General features: G+C 60.2%; 1 protein-coding gene across 2 annotated transcripts in view; it reads right to left on the minus strand.

Moving 5' to 3' along the window:
- Positions 1-10,391, minus strand: part of TSNARE1 (t-SNARE domain containing 1) — a 102,582-nt gene extending 92,191 nt beyond the window's left edge. Inside the window, exon 1 of one of the 2 annotated variants that reach the window (XM_073893296.1) lies at positions 10,258-10,391. The gene's annotated coding sequence lies outside the window, so the exon portion shown is untranslated. Of the gene's footprint in view, positions 1-9,688; positions 9,953-10,257 lie in introns of those variants that run through there. The other variant, XM_025871203.2, reaches the window with a different exon arrangement.
- Between the last annotated feature and the right edge of the window lie 15,815 nt (positions 10,392-26,206).

The raw sequence follows: 26,206 nt of genomic DNA on the forward strand, positions 1-26,206 counted from the left end.
CAAATCAAAATCAATATGAGATATCACCTCACATCTGTCTGCATGGCGATTATCAAAAAAAAAAAAAATGAAAGCTAACAAGCGTTGGGAAGGATGTGGAGAAATTGGAACCTTTGCACGCTGTTAATGCAAAATGGCACGGCCACTATGCAAAACAGTATGGAGGTTCCCCAAAAAATTAAAAATAGAGCTACCATATGATCCAGCAATTCCACTTCTCAGTATTTATCCAAAAGAACTGAAATCAGGATCTCAAAGAGATAGGAGCATTCCTATGTTCACTGTAGCATCAGTCATGAGAGCCAAGATACAGAAACAACGTAAACGTCTATCATCAGACAAATGGGTGAACACAATGGGGCACCTCCATGGCCTGGAACCTCTATTCAGCCTCTAAAAGGAAGAAAATCCCGCAACATGCGCCAACATGGATGAGCTTGTGGACATGTGCTCAGTGAAATAAGCCAGTCACAGAAGGACACCCACCGCACGATTCCACTGACATGGCGCATCTAAAATAGCCAAATCCAGAGTCAAGAGTGGTGTGCTGGCAGAGGCTAAGGCAGGGAGAAACAGGGAGCTACTAATCAGGGGGCACAAAGCTTCAGTCAAGCAAGGTGAATACGGTCAAGACACGTGTTATGCAGCACCGCACCTCCAGTCAGCAATGCCAGAGCGCACACTTGAATTTAAGACGGCAGACCTCATGCCGCGTGGTCTTATCATTAAAAAATACATTTAAAAAAATCTGAATACAAATGGGAATTCAGAGCACAACTCAGCTAGAACCTAAAATCATGGGGAAGAAACTCATCATGTCAGCACTTGGCTGGGACTACTGGTAAAACCTGGGGAAAGAGTCAGCCAGACCCCTACCTCACACCACACACCACAATCAAGGATGAATGAGTGAAAACTCTGCAAGCACAGCAGTGAACCCCAGAAGAAAACACGGGACCTTTTTAAACGTGAAGAAAAGCAGCCCTTGTTAATGCTATCTCAAAATCCACAGCCATGATCGAAAAGTTGATGAATGCAACCACATAAAAGCTTCCATGTGGCAAATCACAAACAATAACCAAAGCAGAAGGCACATGACCTAATTCACCTGACACTCAAAGAGCTAATTTCCATAATCCATAGAAAAAAGATCAACAACACCGTTTGTAAAAAATGAACAAAGGAACAGAAATTTCACAAAGAAAATACAAATGACTCTTTGATATAAAAGATACCAAACTCACTCCTACTAAAGGGAATCCAGATGTATCCCTATCGAAGCTTGATCGCTGCCGGCGCGGCAGGCACAGGGTGCCCCCTGGGGGGTGGGGGGGCAAACACTCGCACACCAACTTTGGAGGCAGTCCAGCAGTGCGTGGCTCTCTGGGCTGGCACCTGCACGTCAAAGCACTCGTCCTACACACATACTGTCCACTTAAACGTGTACAAAGTGACATAGGAACAAGGCTATTCCTTCTGTAACAGGCAAAGACTGACAATCACCTCAGGTGCTGTCAGCAAAGGACTGCTGAATTCATTCCAGCCCCTCCATACTTGAAGTATTCTGTAGCTGTCAAAAGGAAAAAGAGAAGCTCTCTGTACCAATACAGAAAGACTTCCAGGACATTTTATTTAGTAAGGGGAGAAATAAAAAACAAAGTGAACAAATCTGTTATCACGTGCCTTGCACGAGACAAAGGAAAAACACGAACGTCTGCATCTGTGTGCAGCTGACACACGTTTGTGCACACGTGGCAGCACGTGTAGGACAGCGAGACCAGCGTCACCTACGGAGGTGGGGCCAGGCCAGCTGCGAGGTGAGACTTGTTACGTTCACCTGCATGCTCCCCACGTGGCTTTACTCTCAAACCACACGGACCACTCAAAGTACTACACTGCAAGGACACCAGGAGAGTTCCACTGCGGTCCGTCCATGCCGCGGAACAGGAAGTGGTCATAAAAGGCAACAAGCTACCGATACGTGTAGCGATCTTGAGAAATCTCCAGGGAACCACACTAAAGGACAAAACCAGTCCCCAGACATGACACGCTATAGGATTCCTTTTATATAATATTCTTGAAATGACATTAGAGCAAGGACGGACGAGCAGTTCCCAGGAGTTAAGGGGCGGGGGCAGCAGGCAGGTGGCGTGAGGGGTCCCCTTGGTGATGGAATCCACTTGGACTGCACCCACGCCCATATCCTGGGTGTGACACCCATGTCACCATGGGGAAAACTGGGGAAGGGACCCAGGGATGCCCAGAATCATTTCTTACAACTGCTTGTGAACGGCCCATTGTCGTGAAATAAAAAATTGAAGAATACAAAAATGACATCAGGCTGTCCGTGTCCATGCCCAAGGTCACTCAGTGGACAGAGCAGAGGCCATACTCAACCTGATCTGCTTTCCCAAGCACCTGCCTCCTGGAACATGAGACCAGAAGGCAGGTGGGCCACCACGGGGCTAACCTCGCCGTGCACAGGGGAATCCCAGGAGGAAAGGGAGGAAGCCCAGGGATGAAGAGTGGTCTTCCAGGGGCACAAGGTTGCCTGGCCCAGCAGTGTGCGCGTCAGGAAAAGGGCCACCATCTCCAGTCCCCTCCCTCGGGAAGCAGGGCAACACGGAGCTCCCCCCGCCCCCGGCCTCTGGAGGTGGAGTTATGGGCTTCCTTCAGGACAATGAGCTGTGAACAAAAGCAACCCAGCTCCCTGCTGAGCCAAGCATTTCATTCCCAGGACAAGACCCCAGAGTTCTTTCCCTCTGGCAGGAAGACCACACGTTCCCAACAGCAGATGCTCCCATCAGCGGGGCTCCAACGCACTGAGCCAGTCCTGCTAAACCCTGGTGGACACGTATCTCTCTGGCTCCAGGCGACTGACACTTGGGGGACGCCTGTGACCACAGCAAGATCTAGCCTGTACCAACAGGACCTCCAGCCACCCAATCGCATCCGTGCCTACATCTAGCCGTCTGACCCCACTCCCGCCAACCTGGCCCTCCGGCACAAAAGACAGAGCCCTGCATGCTGTCTGTGGGGCCCTCTGCTACCACAGCCTCCAGACTCCTCCGGCAGGGCGGCAGAGGTCTGGAAAGGCAGCAGGTGTTCTGCCCCCACGTACCGTCAGACCAAAGGACGCAGGGCTGCAGCCCACAGCAGCAGACGGCTCTGGCCTCTGCTTGCCCATGTGTAACTGGAGGGCTGAACCTGTTTCAGAACTAGGCCTCGTTACAGAATCCCTTCTTCAAACATGTACTCCACAAGGTAAAGGGGACAAGTGAAATTGGAGCTGTTCTGGGTAAAGGAAGGGGCTGCACACGGGAGGGGTGACTAGAGCCCCCATCCCGTCCCAGTGAGCAGCTCTCCATAATCCAGCCTCCTGGGTGCTACAGGGCAGCATTCTTAAGACAGAGCCCGGACTTCATGGCTGGACACACTGGGTTCTACTCCCAGCCCTGCTGGGATCGCTCCTGGCCTTGGGAAAACAGAGTCACGTCTCACAGGCCAAGAGAAAGGATCCGCCCACCGCCCTGCTCTGATCAGTGGCATCAAGACCACCATATGGTCTCAGGGTCACTGCAGTACTCCCCACACGCCTCCCCCCTGGCAAATGCTCGTCTGCTCGAGGCAGCCGAGCTACCCCTGCCCCGGGAAGCAGTGAGCTGCAGGATCTGGAAGACTCCACCCAGCAGCTGTGAGTCACCCCTCCCCCTACCCCGGCTCCAAGTGGGGGTCTCCTTTTGCTCTGAGGAGCGAACATCACGCCGGTAAAGCACCTGCTCACAGCTGGCCCACCCACGTTCTCGGTGCCCCTCACAGCTTCCTACCACCAGCGCTGCTGGCTAAGAAACAGCTCCTTCCAATAGCTAGCTCCTGCTTGCACAAGTGTTCACTGAGCGCCTATCACGTGCTCCTCCCATCCTGGGGCCACAGAGACAGAAAAGACAGTAACGCTGCGGGGGAGCACAGACAGTCCAACACCATAGGCAGAGAGGAACTGGCCAGGCAGGACTGGAGAGTCCGCAGGCCACCCTGTGCCCTGCCCTCCCAAAGACCTCAAGCCAACAGCAGAGGCAGGCCAAGGTGTCAGGCCCGCAGACGGGGCAGGCTTCCAGAGAGCAGCACTCGGCCGAGCCTCCGACACGTGGAGGAGGTCACCGGGGGGGCTGGCACCGGCCATTTCAGGCAGACAGACAGCGGAGCGGACACCTAAGGGCAGGCTCAGGAGGCCCAGAAGTCGGCCTGGCAGGCTGACCAGAGGCTGGAAGGTGATCAGGTCAAACCGCGAGGAGCTGCAAGAGCCAAGGGAGGGAGGCAGCCAGCCTGTGCACGGACCAGCGCCCTCAAGGGTTTCGAGCAGAAGAGGCCACCCAGCACGTACCCAGCAAGGAGAGCCGTGACGTTAAGAGTGAATACAGGAAGCCCCGCCTGGAGGCTGCAGACCAGTGAGAATGGCCACCCCTACAGCTGAAGATTCTCTGGACTCTGGACCAGGAAGAACAAGACCGGTCTCCTCTCTGCAACCCTGACCCTCGCCTCCCCACCCGCACGCCGGGCACACTCATCAGCACCTTCACTGTGGGCGCTGCAGCGGGGGGAGGGAGGCCAGACCTGAGTAATGAGGCCAGGTCCTCGTTAGCGCCTAAAAGCAAACTAAAAGCCTGTGCGGAGCAGGCAGCCAAGCCCAGGAAGGAGGCTGTTGTGCTGTGTGATTTTAATGTGGGGGAAGACTGATTCTGGGCTGCCGGTTTAAAAACATGTCCCTTTCCAAATCCTTGGCTGGAATGGATTATGGATCCTGGTGGAGGGCAGCCAAAGGTAGCTGGGGCAGGGGAGAGTGGGGGTTGCACCCCTCCCTCCTCATGGCTGGCTCTGCCCAGCCCCCCAGGGTGCCTGACCCCCCCGCCCTCCTGTCTTCCCCAGATGCCATCCCACCCCCCTCCCTCACCTTCTTCACCCCCAAAGTCCGGCTTCCTAGCCAGTGCAGGCTCCATCTGCACCCCTCAGCCCACACCCAGGGTCTGGCTCAGGTGACAGAAGGACAGATGTGAACACGCAGATGCCCGAGCATGGCACCAGGCCCCCAAAGCCCTGAGAACACTGACTGAGTCACAGGTCGGGGAGAGCCAGCCACCAGCCCAACAGTGAGCTCATTGTACCCCCTTCCATCCAGCCTCACTGGTCCACCCCGGCCTCTGGTCTCCACGTGCTACTCTGCACTTCAATACCTGGATTTCCTAAAGCTCTCAGACCTTTGCCAAGCTCTCCTCTAGAATGAGCTTGATGGCAGCTCAATCTGGGGGAGAAATCCAAGATTAAGTCTTTCTTAATACAATCACGGCAACATTCACATGGTCCTCTAACTCACAAGGCATCCTTCAGGGCAGAAGTGCCTCCCGAGCAGGTCGCCCCGCAAAGCAGCAGGGCAGGAGTGCGGGGCAGGCGGGCCAGCTCGGGGTGAGCTGGCTCGGCAGCCCAAGGGCTGGGTTCAAATCCTGACCAGTCACGGACGGGCCTATGCCTCTGGGTAAGCCCCCCAGCCCTGGGGAGTCTCCTGATCTGAGGACATAAGGAACCCAGCAGGGGCCGGCAGACACCAGCAGTCAACAAGCAGGGCTGACTGCTGTGGTGACCACGTCAGTTCTCCCCTGTCCCTGCTTAAAAGCAGCCCACAACTCGCCCTGGCCGTCCAGCAGAGCAGGCGCTCCAAAGCAGGAGCCAGCCCGAAGGTCACTCACAAGGGGGCTACAGCAGCCTCTCGGGCACCCCCTGGCCCCCGGAGCCCTCCCTTCTGCCCTGGGCTTGTGTGCCCGCCCCGGCGATGGCACTGGTAGCCCCCCCCCCCCGGGTGGCTGCAGGACCAGAAAGGGCAGGCTCGGGGACAAGCTAATGAGGGACATCAGTCAGGATGCCACAGCTGAGACACTGCCGCGTCTGCAGGACGTCACCGCTTCTGCACCAGGACACTAACTCCGTCAGGGCTGGGCCCAGTCCCCCTCCCAGGGGAAATCAGACGCAGAAAATAAGACCATTTTCCATGGATCCAGCTATAGAAAACAATAAAGGTTTGTTGGGCCAACGCTGCAGGCTGGGGGCTCGTGGGGTCAGCATGACCACCAGGCTCTGCTCTCCCACGTCCGCCTCGGGGACGGCCGCTCTCTCCCCAAGCGGGTGCTCAGCGCTGCGGGGGCAGTGAGCACCCTGCCGCCCCCGTCCCGCGAGGAAAGTCGCAGCGGTCCCCAGCCAGCGATCACTCTGCTGCGTGGCACTGCCACCACCACCACGGACCCAGCCACAGGCTCCCGAGCCACGGGACCGACAGGCCTGGGCCCCGCGGACTGGGGCGGGGGGAAGATGCAGGCCTCTCACTGCCCACGGCAGCCTCCCACCACAGGCCCCGGCTGTGATCTGCCCCAGACCCCCCGCCCCGCCCCCGCAGCCCGTCTCCAGTCCTCCCCCAAGGATCCTCAGCATGGCTCCCGCCGGGCCTCCCCAGCTCACGCCGCAGTCACACAGGCCTGTGGGAGACCCACACTGCCGTGCCTTCCCTCGGGCCCCTGCTGCCTGGAACGTCCTCCTTCTCATCCACCGCCCAGCTGATGCTCGGTTTTCAAGACTCAGCTCAGGCCTCACCAGCATCCAAGACCCCTTCCCCGATACGGACCTGGACGCTGCAGCCCCACCCACAGTCACACGCACCATGGGGGCCCCTCTCTACACCCCTCACTGACCCCTCCCTGTGACCTCACTCCCTAACGTGTGCACAGGAGTCTCCCTGGTGATGCCAGGAAAGCCTTCAGGGCAGCCCCCCTGTGCTCACCACACATCCTGACCTGTGGGCAAGACCTGGCCTTCAAGAATCCTTCAGAGCATTGCCCATCTCACGTGGCAGCCCTGGGCACAGAGACCGTGGCAGGGCCCTGCCAAAGATCCCGTGCGTCTGGCACCTGCCCCAGCACAGCGACACGGGCAGCCCACGAACCGGCCCGAGTCCTCACGGGGCTCCCCCAAGCCTGCGTTGGACCTAAAAGCAGAGCAGGGCTCCCCCGAGCGTGCTGTGGGTTTGAAGCCAAGTGCACGGTCAGCTTTACCTCACACCTGTCCCCACCAGGCTTCAGGCTGACGGGGACAATCCCGCAGCTGCAACGGGCTTCTGAGGACAGCCCCGGATGGCAGAGAGCGCACTGAACCAAGGGCCCCCTGGGAGGCATCACCATCCCCGTTGGCTCTGCGGGCTCAGGCACCTGCGAGGTACAGGTCCGGCTCACGGGCGAGTCCTGTCTTCTCGGCCAGGATGCTGGCCAAGGCAACTAGCTCCCCTCCTGCAAGAGGTTCTCCGGGTGCCACGGCGGGGCCAACAGGCAGCGTGGCGCAGTAAGAATGCGGGTTCAGCTCAGCTCCGTCACCACCAACCTCACTCCTTCACACAGCAGCCATTGGCTTCGGGCCTGGGCCACAGGCGGGCAGCAGAGGTGCGGCTCCCAGGCACGGGCGGCAGGCCGGCGGGCAGTGCACGGAGGCTAGAGCCTCTGCCAAGGCCCCGCTCGGGTGCAGGAGCAGCCCCCTGAGCCCCACATTCCTCACCCAGAACCAGGAACGGCAGCTCCGTTGCCCACCTCACGCAACCAAGTGGGAGACAGGTGTTCACAGCGGGGCGCAGAAGCACGGGCAAGGATCCACGCTGACCGAGCAGGGGTGCGGCCCTCGCTCCTTCTGTCTGTTTGCTCCTCTCCCTATAGGTTCCCGTCACCCAGGACAGGACGTGGCATGGACGTGGGGACTATTCGGGAGCCGGGCAGTGTGGGGCGCTACAGCAGAGAACGCTGAATCCAAGAGGAGGCACAGGTCCGGAGCACCAGCGAGTCTGTCACGAACCACGTGAACCAGATTCTCACAGAGTGAATCACAGCGGGCCTGGGCCTGCAGGCTAACTCCACTCGGAGCACGCAACGCCATCGGAACCAACCCAGGAGCCACAGACACACCTAAGCCATGGCCAGCTGTCCACACGGGAGTCAGAGAAACAAAATGCCCAGGCCTTGCAAGCCGCCACATGTCCCAGCCTGAATGGATGCAATCTAAGGACTTCGCAGTGAAGGACTCAGGGCAAGTTCCCTTTTCTCTGCCCAGTTCTCCACCTGTTCTGGGGGGATAGTCACAGGCCCTTGTCCTGCTCAGCTGCCGGGCTCACTGTGAGGATGAGCTGAGCCCAAGCCTCAAGTGCTGAGGACCAGAACCTGGCACCAGAGTGCCATGTGAGTGTGGCCGGGATGATGAGCGCCACCACCGCCAGGATGTCCACCCACCCTTTCTGGCCAACCAAACCTCGCCCTGCTGCCTGGCCCAGCTCAAATCCCAAATCCTAGGAAGACCTCCCTCCTCTGGGACCCGTAGCACGAATCTAGCCCTTGTATTAAAGGCTCGGGACATGCTTGGTCACAGTTGGAGTCTTCTCCCCCAGCTGGAAGGTAAGTTCCACCTCCCTGCCTCGAGCTTCCCCACATCTTGAACAGACCCCCAGCCGCAACTGCATTCCTCACCATGTTCTCCTTGCTGTTTTATAATGCCATTCCCCTCCCTCATCGAAATCTGTGGGCTGCCCACAACAGACTCTGGGCTGGGCACCCAACATACAAAGATGACGGAGACAGAGGTCCCTGTGCAAACACGCAGGATAAACACAGACACAGATCACCTCAGGGTAATACCCAAGGCAGACTAAGCACCAGGTGTCTATGGGCCATGGGCGTGCGGGTGACCCTCACCCAGGGAGGTTCCAAAGGAGACAACAGGAACACAAGGACATTCCAAGAAGAAGACCTAGCTGTCACGCTAGCGAAGAGACATGGGATGTGCAGGAAACAAGGCCTCTGACACAGCTGGAGTACGTGAGGCAAGTCATAGAAGATGGGGCTGGAGGAACACGCGGGAGCCAGACCCCGACCTTCACCCTAAAGGCAGCAGGGAGCTGGGGAAGGGACTCCAGGGTGCCTGCCTGCCCAGGAGCCTGTAAGCCCCAGACGGCAGCTCCTGTGCAGAGGCACCCACCTCACCTGCGTAGGGACCTTGCCTGGACGCAGTCGGGGCAGCCAGGCCAACAGAGGACAGATGTTGAGGTGGCCCAGCTAAAGCTCCACTTCTTCCAGGAAGCGTCCTTGGATTTGCCCCTCTTCCACAGCCATCTGCAACCGTGAGTTGGGTCCTGAACCTGCATCGTCCTGGGCAGGTATCTGCTGCACCAGATTTCTACTGGGGATCTACCACGCCACAGGTTGAACCTTGAGAGTACCCTTTCCACAGGCTGCGACCCTCCCACACTGACCAGCTTTATCTGTATCCTTGCCCCAAGTCTCTGTCCCTGCTGGGGGTGCAGTGAAGTGCAATCCCCATCCCTGCCTCTCAGGGCCCCCCCCCCACAAGACAGAAAACAAGCAAACGCGTGGCAATGACAGAGGATGGGGTGCTGGCAAGGGAGGGAAGCAGAGGTGGGGCCGAAAACACTGGTGGGAGAGGGCAGTGAGGACCGTCAGCGGGACGTGCCCGCAACAGGTGAGCCGCCATTGCACCAGGACCTAGAAGGGCTGCGAGCGGGCAGGGCGGGAGAGGGAGCCAGGTGAGCTGGGACGGCAGCAGGCCCATCCTGTGCAGCGGCACCCAGAACTTTCTGCGACGGGGCAGTGTTCCATACCTGAGCCACGCGTGGCTGCTGCCGCCACGCTGGACGGCGCACACGGAGCCCCGGGCCCGGGAACCGTGGGACGCCAGCCCCGGGTAGGAGGCCGCCGGAGGTCCCACGGGGCCAGCGCAGAACCGGCGCGGCCCCCAGCGCTCAGAACCGGGAGGAGGCGCCTCGTAAGCCGAACGTGGATGAGGGCGGAAAGGCGCGGACGCGACGGCTTCGAGGGCGTGGGGCTGACGGCCGCCCGTGCGCCCCACAAGTGGGACCCGAGGCCTCAGGGCGACCGCGCGCATGCGCCCTCAGGTGGGTCTCCCCGAACCGGAGCCCTGGGGGGCGGAGCCGCAGCGCCCCCGGCCCGCCCGGCCGCCCCGCCCCTTCCACTGCGGCCACGCCCCCCGGAGGTCCCTCCCCCTCGTGGCGGCCCCGCCCGCAGAGGCCCCACCCCCTTACCCCGCCCCGCCCCCGCGCGCCCCGCGCGCTCCACCCGGCCCCCAGCCCCGCGACCTCGGGCCGCGCGCCCTCCCGGCCAGGCCCGCCTGGCCCCGCCGACCCGACCCGGTCCGACCCCACCGCCTCACCTGGGCCGGGGTGGCTCGCGGGCGCGCTCCGAGAGCTCCCGGCGGGAGGGGCGGTGCAGGGGGCGGAGCAGAGACCTAAACGTCACGTGACGGCCCCTCCCGCGCCGGGCGAACGCCGCGAGGCCGTCCCTCGCCCGTCCGTCGGCCCCGGCGCCTCGCGCCAGCCAATGGCCACCCGAGCCGCGCCGTGCCGTGAACGGCGTGCGCCCGAGGACTACAAGTCCCAGACTGCCCCGCGGAGACGACCGGAAACGGCCGGAGACGGCGGCCGGCTGGGCCACAAAGGCTTCTCAGACTGGTCTCCCTGATGGGCTTCGAGGGCCGCCGACCTCAGGAGCCGCCCGAACGTCCCCGGGGCCGCGCGGTCCCTTCCCCAGCCCTGTGAGATGGCAGGCCCGTTGTCGCACCCGGGCCTCAGTCTCCGCATCCGTGGAACCGAGGCTGGCGGGAGAGGGGAGGGGGAAGAGGGTGACCATGAAAGTGAATTAGACAAGACGTGCCCAGGGCCCGTCCTCAGAGGCCTTTGCCTGGGGCCGCAGCCCCGTGGAGCCCCTTCCCGGGGGCAGCACCTGCCCCTCCAGAGGCCTTGCTGGGGTCGGGCTCCCGGATCCCCGCTGCCTCCCCTGCAGGGATGGGTCCCGCTGGTGGAAGGACCTCGGGCCAGCATGCCCTCTCTCTGAGCCTGCTTCCCCACAGATGAGCCGAGAGCCACAGCGGGGCCGGGAGAGGGGCCTGCGCCAGGGGCGGGTCCTCCTTACCAACTCCTTTGGCCCCGGGCCCAAGGCAGCCTTCTAATACCTGCTGGTGGTCAGCGCCTGGAGGGGCATTTCCGTGGAGGGGTTGGGCAGGGGCAGCCCCCTGTCAGCTGGACTCCCGGAACAGGCCCTGCTTCCTGATGCTCAGGACGTTCCGAGATCTTAGGTTTGTGCACAGATGTGTGTGCACAAGATTTGAGTGTGAACAAGTCCTATGTATGTGTGGGCACTGTGCACACGGACGCTGGGCGAAGGTGTGGGCACAACACGGGTGTGAACAAGTGTGTGAACACAAGGGCGTGTATGCGCGTGTGCTTGGATGAGAGCATGGGGATGATCGCATGTGGTAGGAGTGTGTGAGTGTGTGTGTGTACTCGCACGCGCAGGTGGGAAGGAAAAGGGGCAGCAGCAGGCCAGCATGCATTTGCTCAGATCAGCCTGTGCCCAGTTCATACTCATCGTCACCATGGCCTTGGGGCCAGTAGCATGTGCCCATTTCACAGAAGCCAGCATTTGGACAGGGCTTCTCACCCTGCTCCTAGGACAGCCGGAAGGCAAAGGGAGCCAGGTCTGGCCCTGCAGAGGCCGTGGCGGTGACTGCTGGCCACAGCTTAGGATGGAAGGCACAGTAGTCTTCAGGCCCCTTCAGAAGGGACGGCTGTGGCTGGCTAGCCGATGGGACTGTCCTGCTTTCTCCTTGTCCTTGTGCTCGCTCCAGAATGCGGGCAGCGTTTGGAGGACAGCAGCCACTTGGGTACCAAGCTGAGGACGGGGAACGTCTGCCCCAACTGCACCCCTGCCTCCTTCCTGCTACTACGGACACCATTCCCAGCAGATACACCCCTGTGCACCTCGAGATGGACCCGTCACCCGTTCAAGTGTGTGTCCTGCCTAGGAGGGGCTTCTGGAGGGCAGGCCCGGACATTTATGCTTGCATGGAGGCGTGTGACGTGGCCTCAGGGAGCAGTGACAAGCATGTGAGTGAGCTCATGAGCTGTACCTGCAGGGCTCACTTTTCACATGGTGCTCCCCGTGTCACGGGTGAGGCAGGCCCAGGCACAAGCTGGGTAGAGGACTGGGTCAATCTGGGAGCTTGGGTGTGCCCAGGCACCTGCGCAGCAGCACCTTGAGAGGGGCGCGGGCTGGGACAGGGCTGGCATGGGCCGGCGCATGGCCCGCTCCACGTCCCCCCGGCCCTTGGAGACCAGACTTGTCACTGCACGGGGCTCCTAGGGAATCAACTCCGTCGTGAGACTTGTAACAGCCTCCCAGGTATTTGACGCCAAGCAGCAGTGGCAAAAAAAAAAAAAAAGTAAAAGTAAAAGCAAATCCCTGAGTGTTGTCTTTGCTAATCACATCCTCGGTGAGGGATGTGTTTGTCGCCCCTCCTGGGAAAGGGCCAGCTCATCCCCCAGCCCTGAGGGAGGAGGCATCTCCACACCCCAAGGAGCGCGTTCTGCCTGGCTTCCACACCCGCCCCCAGGCTTGCCACCTGGCAGCGTCCCCCTCCTGTCTCACCAAAGCTTCCCCTGTTCACCATCATGTACTCATTCAACAATCTTGGCTTCCACTGTCAGGCAACACACTGGGCCCTGGGGAGACCATACATTTAGATTTGGTTGCTAAGGACAGAAAACCCCAATAACATTGGCTCAGACAGGATCAGTGTTTATTTACCTCTAACACTACACCTATGAAGCCAGATAGGCGGCAGGGCTGCAAATGTGACCTCACAGTCACCAGGACCCCAGATTCCTTTACTCCAGGTGTTCCTCCAGTTAGGTCTTTGGCCGCGTGGCCATCAGGTCTGCTATGCAGACTGCGGGAAGGAGAACGGGACCGTGGGGAGCCTATAGGCACACTCCGACCCCAATCCTGCCCATTGAAGGACACCTCCTAGATCCCCACCCTCTTGGCCAGAGCTGGGTTCCCCCGCCCCTGCAGCGGGCGACTCGGGGGGGGGGGGGTGAGGAAGTGTCTTCCTCTGGAGGCTAAGCTCCCAACTGCCCTCTGGGTCCCTGGGCTTAATCAGCACCACCGCCGATGGGCTCACCTAGCCCACCTAGGTGAGCTAGGATGGGCTCACCTAGCAGTCGGACCTCTGCACCACCACTGATGGCAGAACCCCTTCCACTCCACCAGATGTTCTGCTCCTCATCCCGCAGGTGGGAAACCCAGCCAGGCCAGAAGGGCACACACAGGGCTGCTAGGTGCTCTCTGCGGGACAGCGTCATGGGCCGAGGAGGCAGAGTCCCGCCACTCCCTCTCTTCACAGTCCATGGCACACAGTTTGTGCGGCAGACCCCGGGATGGTGAGCTGAGGACCCTTGCTGGGCACACGGGAGGCCAGCGATAGCTCGCGGTGAGAGCGCGTGAGCAGGAAGGTAAGCTAAGAGGGGCTGTGGCCACGATGCTCGCTGATGCTGATTTCTGTCCCCCTGGACCCGCCACAGCGCCCAGCCTGCCTGGCAATGCGGTGGCCCGCAGCGGCCCGTGGTGGCCCCAGACACAGGATCGTGAGCAGAGCCAGGCACTTCTTCCCACTGCCCTGCTGTCCTTCCAGCCGCCCCGCAGCAGAGGGGCCCAGCCTCTCCAGGCCTCGCGCTGACGCCCCCGGGGCCAAAGGAGGGAGGACCAGGCAGGTGGCTTTCTTAGGAAGTGACTGAGTTTGGGAGGACGAAGTTCGGGTTACAGGAAGTGGACAGAGGCAAAGGCGCTGCCCTCTGCAGGACCCAGGCCTCCATCTTCCTGAGCTCCAGGCGGCACCTGGGGGTTTGGGGAGAGCATGTCAGGCCAGCACCGTTTCCCAGGGGCTCAAGAAGAACAGGACTCCTCATCACGGAGCGTGGGGGTGAGGGCTTAAAAATCAGGGGCCAGAGAAGGAGGTGGCAGGGGTGTGAAGGGCAGAGGCGGGCCCCCCTCCACCCCAGACTGCTGTGGGCTCCTGTGGGGGGCACCCACCGAGGATTGTCTCAGGGCGGGGCTGGAAAGGCAAGGCTGGAGACTTCCCATGAGTGAGGAGCGGAGCCCGGGCCCCCAGGGGGCACAGGCTCGGGGACCCTCACACCGAAATTCACCTAGCTACAGCCTGCAACCCACTTTGATTTCCTCCGAGGTGCTCTGCAAATGCGGCACGTCATTCTTTTGATAACGAGGGTCTGTGTCGGGACAGACAGGATCCATCTTCCCTGCCCCTCGTATCCCTCCAGCTGAGCCGCCAGCCCCTGGCCGTGGCCAACCAGCAGCCCCTGTCAGTCCTGTAGCACCTTCCCCAGGGTGTGCAGCTTGACCCCTGGTTGTACCACGTGCCTGCCAGGTGGCCCAGCAAGTCACACACCTGCCCTGAGCCTCAGTTTCCTCATGCGTGTGGGCGGCACAGACCATAATGTGTCCGGCTCTGTGGCGGTAACAGAAGGCTTGAGTGGGTCATGCCTGGAACGCCTTTAGGGGCCCTCAGCCCAGGGCCTGGCCCACTGGAAGCCTGTGGCACATGTGAGCTCGTGGTGCGTCTGATTTATCATTGGTATCTCAGTGGGCACCAGGTACCAGTGCTAGGAGCATATGGGCAGTGCCGCAGAGGATGTCAGAGGAGCAGAGGGGATGGACGGGGCCAAAGAATCAGCTACGGAGCCATGAGTCTGTTGTTGAAGGTATGAGAAAACAGTGCACGATCTGAATACCAGGGTTTCAGAAAGGTTTCCCAGAGAAGGGACATTTGGGCTGGGTGCTGAAGGATGAGTAGGAGTTTGTCAGGCAGGAACAGCATGAACCTGACATGGATGCTGAAGAAGGTTGCCACATCCACCTCCTGTGTCAGTTTCTGCCGAAACTCCTATGTCAAACATAGCTTTCGGGGATTTGCCCAGCCCCCACCTCCCTTCCCCCTTCCAGACACCCATATGCACAAACGCAGTCCCACATGCTCACATTCTCACATTCACAGAGGCAAGACCTGACTTCAGCATGCTACCCCCACCCCTGCCCCAGGAACCCAAGCCCCCCTCCCCCCACTGTGGCTGCAGGGAACCATGGTAATGAGACGCTAATGAGCAAAGGTAAAAAATCACAGAGAACAGCATTTTGCAAAATCACAACACTTTGTACTTCCAGGGGCTCCCTCCCCGCAAGCATGCTTCTGAAGCTCACGACCGTGCTGCGTGTAGGCAGAAAGCGCCCATCAGCCCCTCCTCCGGGGTTGTTGATGGGGTCCAGAGGTGGCAGCGAGGGGAGCACCTGGCTCGAGGCCCTGCCCAGGCGGCACTCCTGTTCTCCCTGGCTTATGCACCTGGTCTGATGGGGGGGGCAGGGGTGGAGCCACCTGCTTGTTGCCCCTCCTGGGCCACCCATCCCACCAGGATCCCAGCACCCCAGGCCCTTCCAGACGCTGCCCCATGCCCGCCACTGCACCCTCCCTCCTCGGCCTCCGCCCCTGGTCTCTATCCGGCCTGGCTCCTTTGCCTGGAAGATGAAGTCCTCCATCCTTCGAGGCTGCCCTTCCCACACACTTGCCCCTCCCCCAGGAAGCCTTCCTAAGCCTCGGCCTGGGTGTGGGGCCTCCTCCAACACGCCTCGTTCACAGCACTGAGGGCACCGTCTGCCCTCCAAACTGGGAGCTACCTGTTGGCAGCAACTGGCACATGGTTGCTGTTCATTGTGTTTGTTGAGTGAATGATGGGCTGGGAGTGGCTGAGCTGTGTGGGTCTGGGAGATGGTCCAGACTATTCCAGGGGAAACTGAGGCCCAGAGAAAGGGTGAGGCCTCCTGGCCCTCCTCGGCTGTCGTGGTGGAGTGGGTCCTGAGGGCTGGGGGCCACCCTGTCTCTCCCCCATCCCTGAGTCCTCGCTGCTCCCCAAACTCCATCAACGCCCTCTGAGCCAGCGCCCCTAGCCGACCCTTCTCTGCCTCAGATACCTGCCCCTTGGCCAAGTTACGGGCTCTGAAGATCAGGTGGCAAGGGAGCCTGAGGCAGGGCTTCTGCTCTGGGGCTGCCGGGCCCGCGCTCCTTCACCCCCCAGCCTCACGGAGCCTGAGTGCTCAGAGGCGCCTGGCACCAGGATGGACAGCATCTCTGGCCCCTTGGAGGTCGTGGAGCTAGGGACGGGTGATCTAGGCTGGACGGAGGTGAGCGGCTCCCTGAGCCCCTCCACAGGAAAGAGTTGGAGCACCCAGGGCAGCAGGCGGTTTCGGGAGGAGTTACCGTGCTGTCGACCATGCAACAGACTCCCCAGGTGTCTCCCTCGGTTTTCTTCGCAACAGGAGGCTAACATGCAGGTATCCTTACAAAGACCAGGTGCATGGGGGCCAGCACAGCTCCCAAGACAAACAGCAAGGGCCCAGCTGGTGGGACTCCTCTGTGCCTGGCCCCAGGCCCCTGTAGGGGTATTGGTCAGGGAGGCGAGGTCAGGGAGTGCCATGGGAGAGAGAGCCCGAAGCCTGAGGTCCAGCCCCCGTGTCTGGAGCCACATGGACATTTCCAGATCTGGAAATTCCATTTCTATCTGGAGAAAGAGGCCTCTGATCTCAGTTCTGATCCTCACTTGGGTGCAACGTCACCTTCGGGGCAGAGCACAGACTCTTGGCAGGGCTCCTCTGCTCTCAGTTAAGGAAGAACGTGTTCCCAAGGCAAGGTCAAGGGGTTCTCTGGGCCCTGGGTATGCAAGGGTGTAGGCCTCGGGAGGAAGTCCTTCTGACCCTGTGATTCTCCAATTTGAAGATTCTTGTGTTCCATGATTCCTTCCACAAATGTTTATGGGGCTCAGCATGGCAGGGAAGGTGGCTGTGGGAAGGACTTCGGGCAGAGGGGCCAAGTGGGCAAGGCTCCGAGGAACACCCAGCAGCAACTGTGATGACCATGGCTGGGAGATACAAGCTCCCCTCAGCCTCTGGACCCCACGCTGTTCCATGTGAGATGTGGCTTTTAGAGGTACCAGGAGCTTTGTCCTGGTTCAGACCTGGCTCTTGGTCTTCTTTGCTGTGTGACTCTGAGCAAGTCACTCCACCTCTCTGGGCCTCAGTTCCTCCCAGGGAAATGGGTACCTGAGACCGACCACGTGAACATAAAGTATACAGAGCTTGGCAAACAGCTATTTGTACTTTGCACCATACCTGACAAGAAAGTGGAGTGCTAGGCTGTCCAAGATGGGAGGGGAGATGGGTCTGTCCCTGAGAGCCTCATGCATCTGTCCCTCTGCCCTGGGTCCCTGGCCATGTGGGTGCACAGCTCACCAGGCTCCTCTGGTGACCATGGGCCGGTGCTGGGGTGGGAGGTGTTGGGTGGTGTTGGGTGCATTGCCCGTGTATGGTGATCCCTGTTGTATTTATAGGGCTTGATGGGGATAAAATAAAGTGAGGGCAATCTCGGGAGTCACCACAGAGTGCAGTGCACTGAAGAATCTGCCTCTCCTGTCTGGAGAGGAGGCCTGGAGGGGACAAGCAGGGGCAGGGGCACATGGGCCCAGGATGATACACGGACCTATCGGTGGATATCAGTGGATCCACATGCCCACCTGGAAGCAGAATTCCCACCACTACTGCTTCTCCTACCCAGGCCTCCCTGTGGCCAAAGCCTGTATTAGTGGATGTCCAATGAGGTAGGGCCTCAGCCTGGGACCAGGGTCTGGGTCAGCATATGACCAGGGTCGGGATTCAGTGTGTGACCAGGGTCGGGATTCAGTGTGTGACCAGGATCAGGCTCTGTATGTGACCAGGATCAGGGCTCAGTGTGTGACCAGGATCAGGGCTCAGAGTGTGACCAGGGTCAGGGCTCAGAGTGTGACCAGGATCAGAGCTCAGTGTGTGACCAGGGTCAGGGTTCAGTGTGTGACCAGGATCAGGGCACAGCATATGACAAAGATCAGGGCTCAGTGTGTGCTCTAGATCAGGGTTCAGTGTATGACCAGGATCAGGGCTCAGTGTGTGACCAGGATCAGGGCTCAGTGTGTGGCCAGGATCAGGGCTCAGTGTGTGACCAGGGTCAGGGTTCAGTGTGTGACCAGGATCAGGCTCTGTATGTGACCAGGATCAGGGCTCAGTGTGTGACCAGGATCAGGGCTCAGAGTGTGACCAGGGTCAGGGTTCACAGTGTGGCCGGGTCAGTGTCAGGGTCAGACTGTGCCCAGGGTTGGCATCAGCCTTGGTCCTGAGGTAGGAGGTTTCCTACAGTCCTGATCCCAGGCCGAACCCGTGCTCAGGTTCCGTCTGGGCACCTGGCGCATCAGGCATCTGGTGGTCTGGATCCTTCTGCATCGGGAGGCTGTCCTGAGGCAGTGCTTCACAGAGGCGGGAACCCTGTGGCCCCTCCCTGTCTAAGGTTCCCCAACCATGTCCTCCAAAGAGGGCTTCCTCCCCAGCTACGTCTTACCCTCCCACTGGAGCCGTGCCTCCTCACCTGTGAGCCCCTTGCCACGGGGGGGTGGGGGAGTCTCAGAAGCAGGTGCTTTGCCGTCAAGCCCATCCCCTTCCCCAGCCACGGAGCTTGTAGTGGTCTCCATGGACACCCCCAGATTCCCCTTCAGCCTGCTCCCTGCCACTCAAGTGTGGCCAGATGCCAGGGGCAGCCTCCCTCTGTGGGATGGATCTGACTCAAAGGAGCTAGCTTGCCCACACCCCAGGACGGGTTGACATGTGCTGCAGAGGCCCACACCCTTGTCCCTGGTTGGGACAGCTTTTCAGGGCCATCCCCACTCCTGTGGGGCCAGCTGTGGCCTCCGGGACAGGGCAGCCAGCGCAGGCTCTCCCTCCGCTCAGCCTTGCCGCCCTCAACCCTGACATCAGACGTTCCCTTCACCTTTCCCCAGTAAATTTCCAGCAGGCAAGGCTCAGTCTCAGGGTCTGTGTCTGGGCTGAATCCTTCTTTCCTGTGGGCCCCATTGTGCCAGGACCCCATCCCTGATGCTCCCCCCCTCCCGGTTGGGCCTTCCCAGCCTTTCCTGCCTCTTCTGCTGGGGCCACTACACAGTAGATGCGCATTTTGAAGGCACCTCTTTTTGTGCCACAGGCAGGAGCTTGTCTGAGAGCTGAGGAGCAAGATGGGGTGCATAGAGTACCACTTGAGCTCCTGGATCCCCCTAGGCCTGAAGCAGTCTCCTGCCAGGAACTGATGGGGGTTTATTGGGTTTCCTTGCCCTCTGAGTTAGGACCCCACCTGGCCTGGCTAGGAGGCACTCTGTGAAGGGAGAGACACCTTGCAGGTGGGAGGTCGGGGGGGAACTTCAGGGCTGCGGGTGCATTGTGAGTAAGGACTCAGGACCATGCAAGCCACAAGGAGTTTGGGGAATTAGCTGCTGTGTCTTGGAAGGTCATTTCCAGCTATCACAGCCCACCACCACCCCTGGTTCCGGGGAGCAGTGCTGGGGTCCCTGTCCCTGGGAAGGGGCAGGGGTGGCCCCCTCATCAGCTGACCTGGGCCCCACACATGAGGGTCTCTGCACAAGCAGCAAGTGGAGCAGGACCCCGGGGGAAGCCGGGTCAGCTCCAGGCAGAGGGCGAGTGCAGAGGCCGGGGAGCAGGGCCAGGCTCGGGCATCATTTGGGGAGCGCCCAGCCCCACCAGCAAGTCAGCTGGCCATGGAGGGGGCTCTCGTCCACTTCACTCCCATGCAAGCCCCTGCCAGCACCGCACCAGCCATCTACCCCCGGCAGCTGCTGGCCAACACAGACGTCACTCTGTTGGCAGAAAGCAGGGTGTCCAGCGGCTGACCCCGCGATGTCCCTTCCTCAGATCCTGCAGCTGGGCCTGGTTACCTTCCCTCAGCCCTGCTCGCCCCGCACCCCCTGCCCCCTGTGGGCCAACTGCCCTCTCTGGGCGCCCCGTGGCCCAGCCCCCTGGTAGAAGGACGGACCTGTCCCCCCGCCGCAGTGTTCCGCACTCGGGCCGGAGCGGCCGAGGGGCCACAGCCTCTGCCGGTCTCCCCATTCCCACTGTCGGGTGCAGCGGCGGCCCAGGTGGGAGGGCTGCTGAGGATAGCACAGACCCCCCCCCCAGCCGCGCAGAGGTGTGCCCTCAGCTCTGAGCGGTGTTGGCCACATCGGGGGTGAGAACGGCTGTGAGGTGGACAAAAAGCAGGCCACCCAGAACGGGGTGAAGGAGGCGAGGGAGTGAGTGGGTGACAGGGCGGCAGGCCTCCCGGTGCGGTGCGTAGCAGGGGTAGCGGGCTGGCCACGCCTGGCCCTCCCCAGCACACCTCCGTCACCCGCCCTCTGCTCTCCCTGCCCTGCCCCTCCTCCAGGGGGCTCGTCTCACCCACTTTCCCGGAGCTTCATGGGGCCTCTTCAGGCCACCATCTTGGGGCTGGGAGTTCTGAGCAGACCACCTGCCACCCATCCCCAGGACCCTGGGCCCCACCCTCAGTGCCGCCTTAGGCCGTCAGAAGGGTCTCCTGGGGGTGGGCTGCCCTCTTCCCCGGGGCCTGGGAAACAGTCTGGAGCCTTCCTCTCTTGAAATGCCCGCGGCTCTGCAGGATGAGTCCCCGGGGTCCTGCGCCACCCCACCCTCCCAGGCCCCACCCCATGACCCCTCCCCAAACCTCCTGGGAGAGTCTTGGGGTCTTGAGTGGAGCTTGTTTCCCAGCAATGCTCCATGTCCAAGAGCGGGGCCCTCGTGAAACTCTGCTTCTTCCCTCCTGAAATTCAAAGTGCACCCGGGGGAAGGCAGGGAAGGAGCCCTGTGCCCCTCCTGGAACACAGCCCAGGGGCGCACCCTGCGCCCCACCCGGGCCCTTGTTTCCACAGCTCCTCCAAACTGCCCTCCCCCCCCCCCGCCCCCCAGAGCGGCGTCCCACCCCTGTTGTCTGGCGCCCTTCTGTGACCCCCCTTGGCCTCTCTTCCCCCTCTGCCCCTCGCACGGCTCCGCTGCCGGACTCCCTGTGAGGACCCAGGGCAGCCTGGCCTTCCTGGAGCCTTAGCCCTGGCCCCTCATTTATCCTCTCCAGTGTGCTGGGTCCCCACAAACCCCCACACAGGGGTACCCTCCCACCTTGCACAAGGCAGAGGGGATGGAGGCCCGGGCCTTGCTGGTACCCAGACCCCTCCTCACACTGCTCCGGGTCCTAGAGGGGTTCCAGCCCGTCAGCCTCCCTCCCCCCGCCCTGCAGCCGGGCCCAGGTCAATGCACCAGCACCGAGCTCTCCCACGCCATCTCCCCAGGCCCCTGAGGACATGCGGGTCCACCACCCACAGAAACCCTGGAGCTGTCCCCGGCTGGGGAGGAACCCTGGCCTCTGCAGGGAGGGTCACGGCACGTCCTTCCTGTCTGCCTCCTGGACACCTGCAGGGTCCAAGCCCTGTCCCGTGAGACCCCTGGGCCAGGGTGCCTGAGGCTGCCCCCCACGGCGCGGCCCCTGCCTGGGCTCCGCGTGAATTACTGGGCTTCTCTGAAATGCCAGTCAGAAACAGCACCGCTTCCCAGGACGGCTGAGGGACAGAAGGAATCCGAGCGCACGTGCTCAAAGCAGGGGGGCCCCAGTGCTGGGACCTCGGCCTCCCGCTGTCATCTCCTGTCCCCCCCCCCACCGCAGACCGTGAAGGGGTCTCGCTGGGTGGCCTGGGGACTGGCAGGGGTGGGAGGAGCGGAAGGAGGACCCACAGGGTGCAGAGGCCTGGGAGGCCCGCTGGTTACTGGTAGCCCCGCGGGCATTAGGCTTGGCTCCCGGCCTGCTCCCCAACGCCGGACTTGGCCGCGGCCGGGCACTAGGATGCACAAACGCACCAGGAGGCCTGTGGTGACCATGGGGATCTCCGCTGCTGGGTGGGTGTGAGTGTCACACCAGCCTCACTTCACCCTCCAGCTGCCGTTCCTGCCGCCGACACAGGGTCACCGAGACCTCCATCGTCACTGTCCCCCCCGCCGTGGTGCCACCCCATGTCCCATCTGCGGCTGTCGCCTCACCGTGCAGTCACCACCCCAGCCACCCCCACCGGGGGCCCCATCATCCCCCCCGCTCCCCATCCTGCGGATGCTGTGCTTTGTCTATAGATGCTTGGCTTTCCCATCCGTTTGGTGATGGGAAAGGATGAGAAATTTTGGAACAAACATCTAAGGGACCACAGGCCGGCATCCAGGGAGAAGATAAAGGTTTTTCTGAAGGATCAAGGAAGGAAGTTTAGTCTTAGCAGTGCAGGGAGAGAAATTTTCATTTTATCGGAGAGTCAGAGAATTTTCAGGTCAGACAAGGATGCTTGTACTCACCTACCCCCTCTGAATTCAGGAATAATTCAGGAGACAGGGAGCCGTGGTCTGATGGCCTTGGTGTATGAAGGCCCAGCCGTCGCCTGCCCTATCACTGGGCCTGGTTAGCTTCACCCTGACCTTCTGCATGTGGGGTGATGCCTTGGCTTGAAGGTCAAGCTTAGACCCTCTCAAGTGTCCCAGAAGAGGGTCTGTGACTCCTCGCTGTTCCAGAGACAGTGAATTGGGGGTCCCCCGCCCCCTTTTGCCCTCTCCTCCCATCTGGAAATAGGTAGGGGTTGAGACCAGGGGAAGGGGAGGTCTGTGTTAAAAGTACCGGAGTTGAGTTCTAGGTGAGACAACAGCCCTCTCCCATTGAGCGTGGCTATAAAACCCAAACAGTGTGCAATGGGGCAGCCACACCAGGACTCTGGAAAATCAGCATCAGCCCGTGATTGGGGAAGATGCAGGAATCCGAAGCCACCTTCAGGTCACTGGTGTTCCCCCCCATTTTCCGTCTGGCGTCCTAAGGTCTGGAATGGGTGTTGGTGCCCACAGAGAGCTCAAAGAAAGTCCCTCTGGTTCCAGCTCAAAAAACAACAGAGAGGACTCTGCTAACATGGAGAGTGAGAGAAATTCCCGCGTGATTTTTCTTTTCTCTGCTACCCTGGCCCTGGCCCCAGGTGACCCTTGCGGTGGCTGGTACGGCGGCAGTGGGTCTATGGGCACCCGCTGTGAACGCCAAAGGACAAAACTCCCTCTGCAATCAGGAACCGAGCTCTCAAGAAGGCAAGATGGACCTGCACTTTTCCTCTTCTACTCCGTCCTCAGCCAACATGGCCCCAGATGTCAGTGCAGCGGGGGGAGGCACACAGCAGGGAGTCCTAATGAAAACCCCAGTTTTGGCCAGAAGACCCAATGGAGGGTCCCAGGAAAGAGAAGGTATCCGGAGAACTCAGAAAAGGGGCTTGGGAAAGTGACCCCATACGCTTATTTCTGATTGCCGAGGACAAAACCCACGCTGAACACGCATGACCCCTATGAGAAATCAGCTGAAGGGCAGGCACGGCCAGCCCAGAGTGGCCATGGGGGCTCGCCCAGGATGGATGGAAATTGCGCAGAGAGCCTGAATCACGGCCCCTGGAGACTGGCTGGAACGTGCCACCTGGACCGACCTGACTCGGCTGCCTTCTCACATGAAAGTACCTGCACCTTCCCAGGACTTAGAGCAGATCCAGAGCCTTCGAAAACAGCATTCGGAATTTCCGGGACACAATCCAAGTGACTTGGCAAACAAGGAAACAGAAAAATCACAATTCGCGCTCCGAACGGCACAAGACAGCAAACAGAAGCCAACTCAAGACAACGCAGATGTTAGGACTAGCGAAAACCACAAGGCAGTTATTATACAAAGGATTTCCACAGGTAAGAGCAAACACTCTTGAAACAAACAGAAATCCAGAAAGCCTCAGCAAAACAGGAGAGCAGATAGAAAGCAGGACCAGAAGGAAACGTGGGAACCGAAAGACCCATAAAATAAAACTCCTGGAGGTGTGAGTCCAAGCGCTGCACGGAAGGGACAGAACAGCTGGGCGTGAACACAGGTCCCTGGAAAGGGTCCCACATGACCAGGAGGAGAGAGTGAGGGGACCTGGGTGATAATACCAGGTCTACTCGTCGTGAACATGGGGAGGAGCATGGTGCAGAAAACTATTTGAAGAAAGAATGGCTCTAAGTTTCCCACACTTAGTGAAATGCATACACCTACAGAGTCAAGATCAGCCGACCAAGAAATTCGTTCCCGGGCACATCAGATTCAAACAGCTAGAAAATGAAGGTGTAGAATTAGCCCTTGACGGTGGACAGAGAAACAATACACATTGTTTATAAGGAGAAAAATCAGCCAGAGGACTTGCATGCATCGTCGGAAAGCATGGAGCCCAGAGGAGACCATGCACCGTGGAGCAGCGTGTTCAGGGCCCTGGAAGGCAAGAGCCCAGTGGCCCGGGTCCAGTGGGAGCATCCTCCAGGACCAGAGGAGGAACAGAGACCTCTCAGGGGCAGGCAGGCTGGGAACTTCCGTGGCTTGCGTTACTCTGACATAAGAGGTTAAGCAAACGGGTGAAACACATGAACAGACACTTCACCAAGGAGGGACCTGATGGTAAGTAAGCAGGTTCTCAACATTATTAGTCCTCGGGAACCACAAACACAAACCATCACGAGGTCCCACCTCACTCCATTAGAACAGCTGAGCTGGAAAGCACCCGCCAGCCCCCGAGCAGGAGGGATAGTGGGCACAGGGAGCCCGCGTGCTGGCAGGAGCACACCATGGACAGCCGCTCTGCAGCAAGGCTCGGCGGCCACTGCCCGAGTTCAACATCGACGTGCGTGGGCCCCATTGCCCTGCCAGCAAGTGGGGGCCCACCCTCTGCGTTCACCCGAGTGAAACAAGCCTGTCCGCAGCTGTTCATGACATCTTTGTCTGTGCGTGCCCCAAGCTAAAAACCAGCCAGTGTCCTTCCATGGATGACGCTGTGGCCTGCGAGGCAGGTCCACGCCCCAGAATGGTGCCCAGCCAGAAAAGGGAACAAGTTTTGGTCCACGCAACAACACAGTTACATTTCGGGTGGCAGAAGCCAGCTGCAGAGGATGGCATGCACAGGATTCCGCCCACAGGACGTCCTCAGAAGGACCCAACTGTTAGGACAGAGGCCACACGAGCAGTAGCCAGGGACTGGGGTTGGGGCGGGTATGACTGCAAACACCCCTCCCTCCTCCCTGCCTCTTTGAACAGGTTTTTACTCAAAGTCGGCTGTCAAAAGGGTTTGCATTTCTGGAGCAGACCAATTCCAGCTCCAGCAGTGGGCGCTTCCCTTCTGGCTGGCTGCCTGGGAGCCGACCACTCCCCCTCTGCAGCCCCTCTGCTCTGGCCTGGGCATGGCCCTCACAGCTCTGAGGATCTGGACAAGGCAAAGGGGGCAGGAAGCGGGTGGCAGGGGTGGCAGGTCAGGCCCCAGGGCTTCGCCAGATAGGGGGCCAGGAGACCCGGCCTGCTCTGCTGGTCACACACTGCGTCCAGCCCACTGATGCCAGGTGGGCATGGGCACTTGCCCTTCCCCTTCCCAGGCAGCAGGCCAGCCCACTGGATGACCCACCTCTGGGGTGCCACTGTAGTCTGGCCCCTGGATGGGCTGTCCCACCACCAGTCCTGAGGGTCCTCTCTTCCTTGGCCTGCCCTGCCTCCTCCCTGCCCAAAGCATCCAAAGGAAGCCCTTCCTCAGCATCTGTCTGACCATCTCCTGTGTCCCTCGATACCCCTGCCTGGATCTAAGGCTTGTCTCCCTACCAGCGTGTGGGTGACGAAGGGGAGCACAGTGTCTGAGTCGCCCCCCGCGCCACCTGCAGCTCCTGGAGCAAGGTGCCACACCACTTGCCTATGGGCACGGAGTCCTGGCCACAGGCTGAAGCCCAGACTGCCAGGCCCTGTGTCGGAATGTCCCAACACTCCCAGGAGGTGGTGTCTCTAACCATGTGACCCAGGCTCCACTACCTAGTGCCCCTTCTTCCTCAGGAATGGAAGCCTGGGTGTATTGCTGGGTGAGAAGTAGCCCAAATAAAGACCCTACTTCCCAGCCTGCCTTGCAGCTTGACCTAAGTTCTGACCAACAGAATATGTGAAAAGCTGGAGCCCTGATCACACTTGACCTGAAACCCATAAAGTTCAGACTTTTCATTTACATGAGCCAATCCAGCCCCTTTATGGTTCAAGCCAGCTTGAGTTGAGTTTTCTGTCACAGGCCAATGAAGCTTCCCAAAAGATCCTGTGGGGGAGGTGTGTGCTGTGAGAGAGGCAGATGGCTCAATCTTCCTGTGGGAGGAGAGTCCTGAGGAGGGAAAGGAGCCTGGGGAACGCACAGAAGGCTTCCTGTAGGAGGCGGAGCACTGGAGGGGAGGGGGAAGAGCATCCCATACGGTGGGGCGAGGGTTAGGGCACAGGGGCTGGCCACGGTGCTGGCTACCTGTACAGA

This window comes from Callorhinus ursinus, unplaced genomic scaffold (assembly GCF_003265705.2).
Source record: "Callorhinus ursinus isolate GAN/ISIS: 27379988/994484 unplaced genomic scaffold, GSC_fseal_2.0 scaffold5, whole genome shotgun sequence".
In the NCBI taxonomy this organism is placed as follows: Eukaryota; Metazoa; Chordata; class Mammalia; order Carnivora; family Otariidae; genus Callorhinus; species Callorhinus ursinus.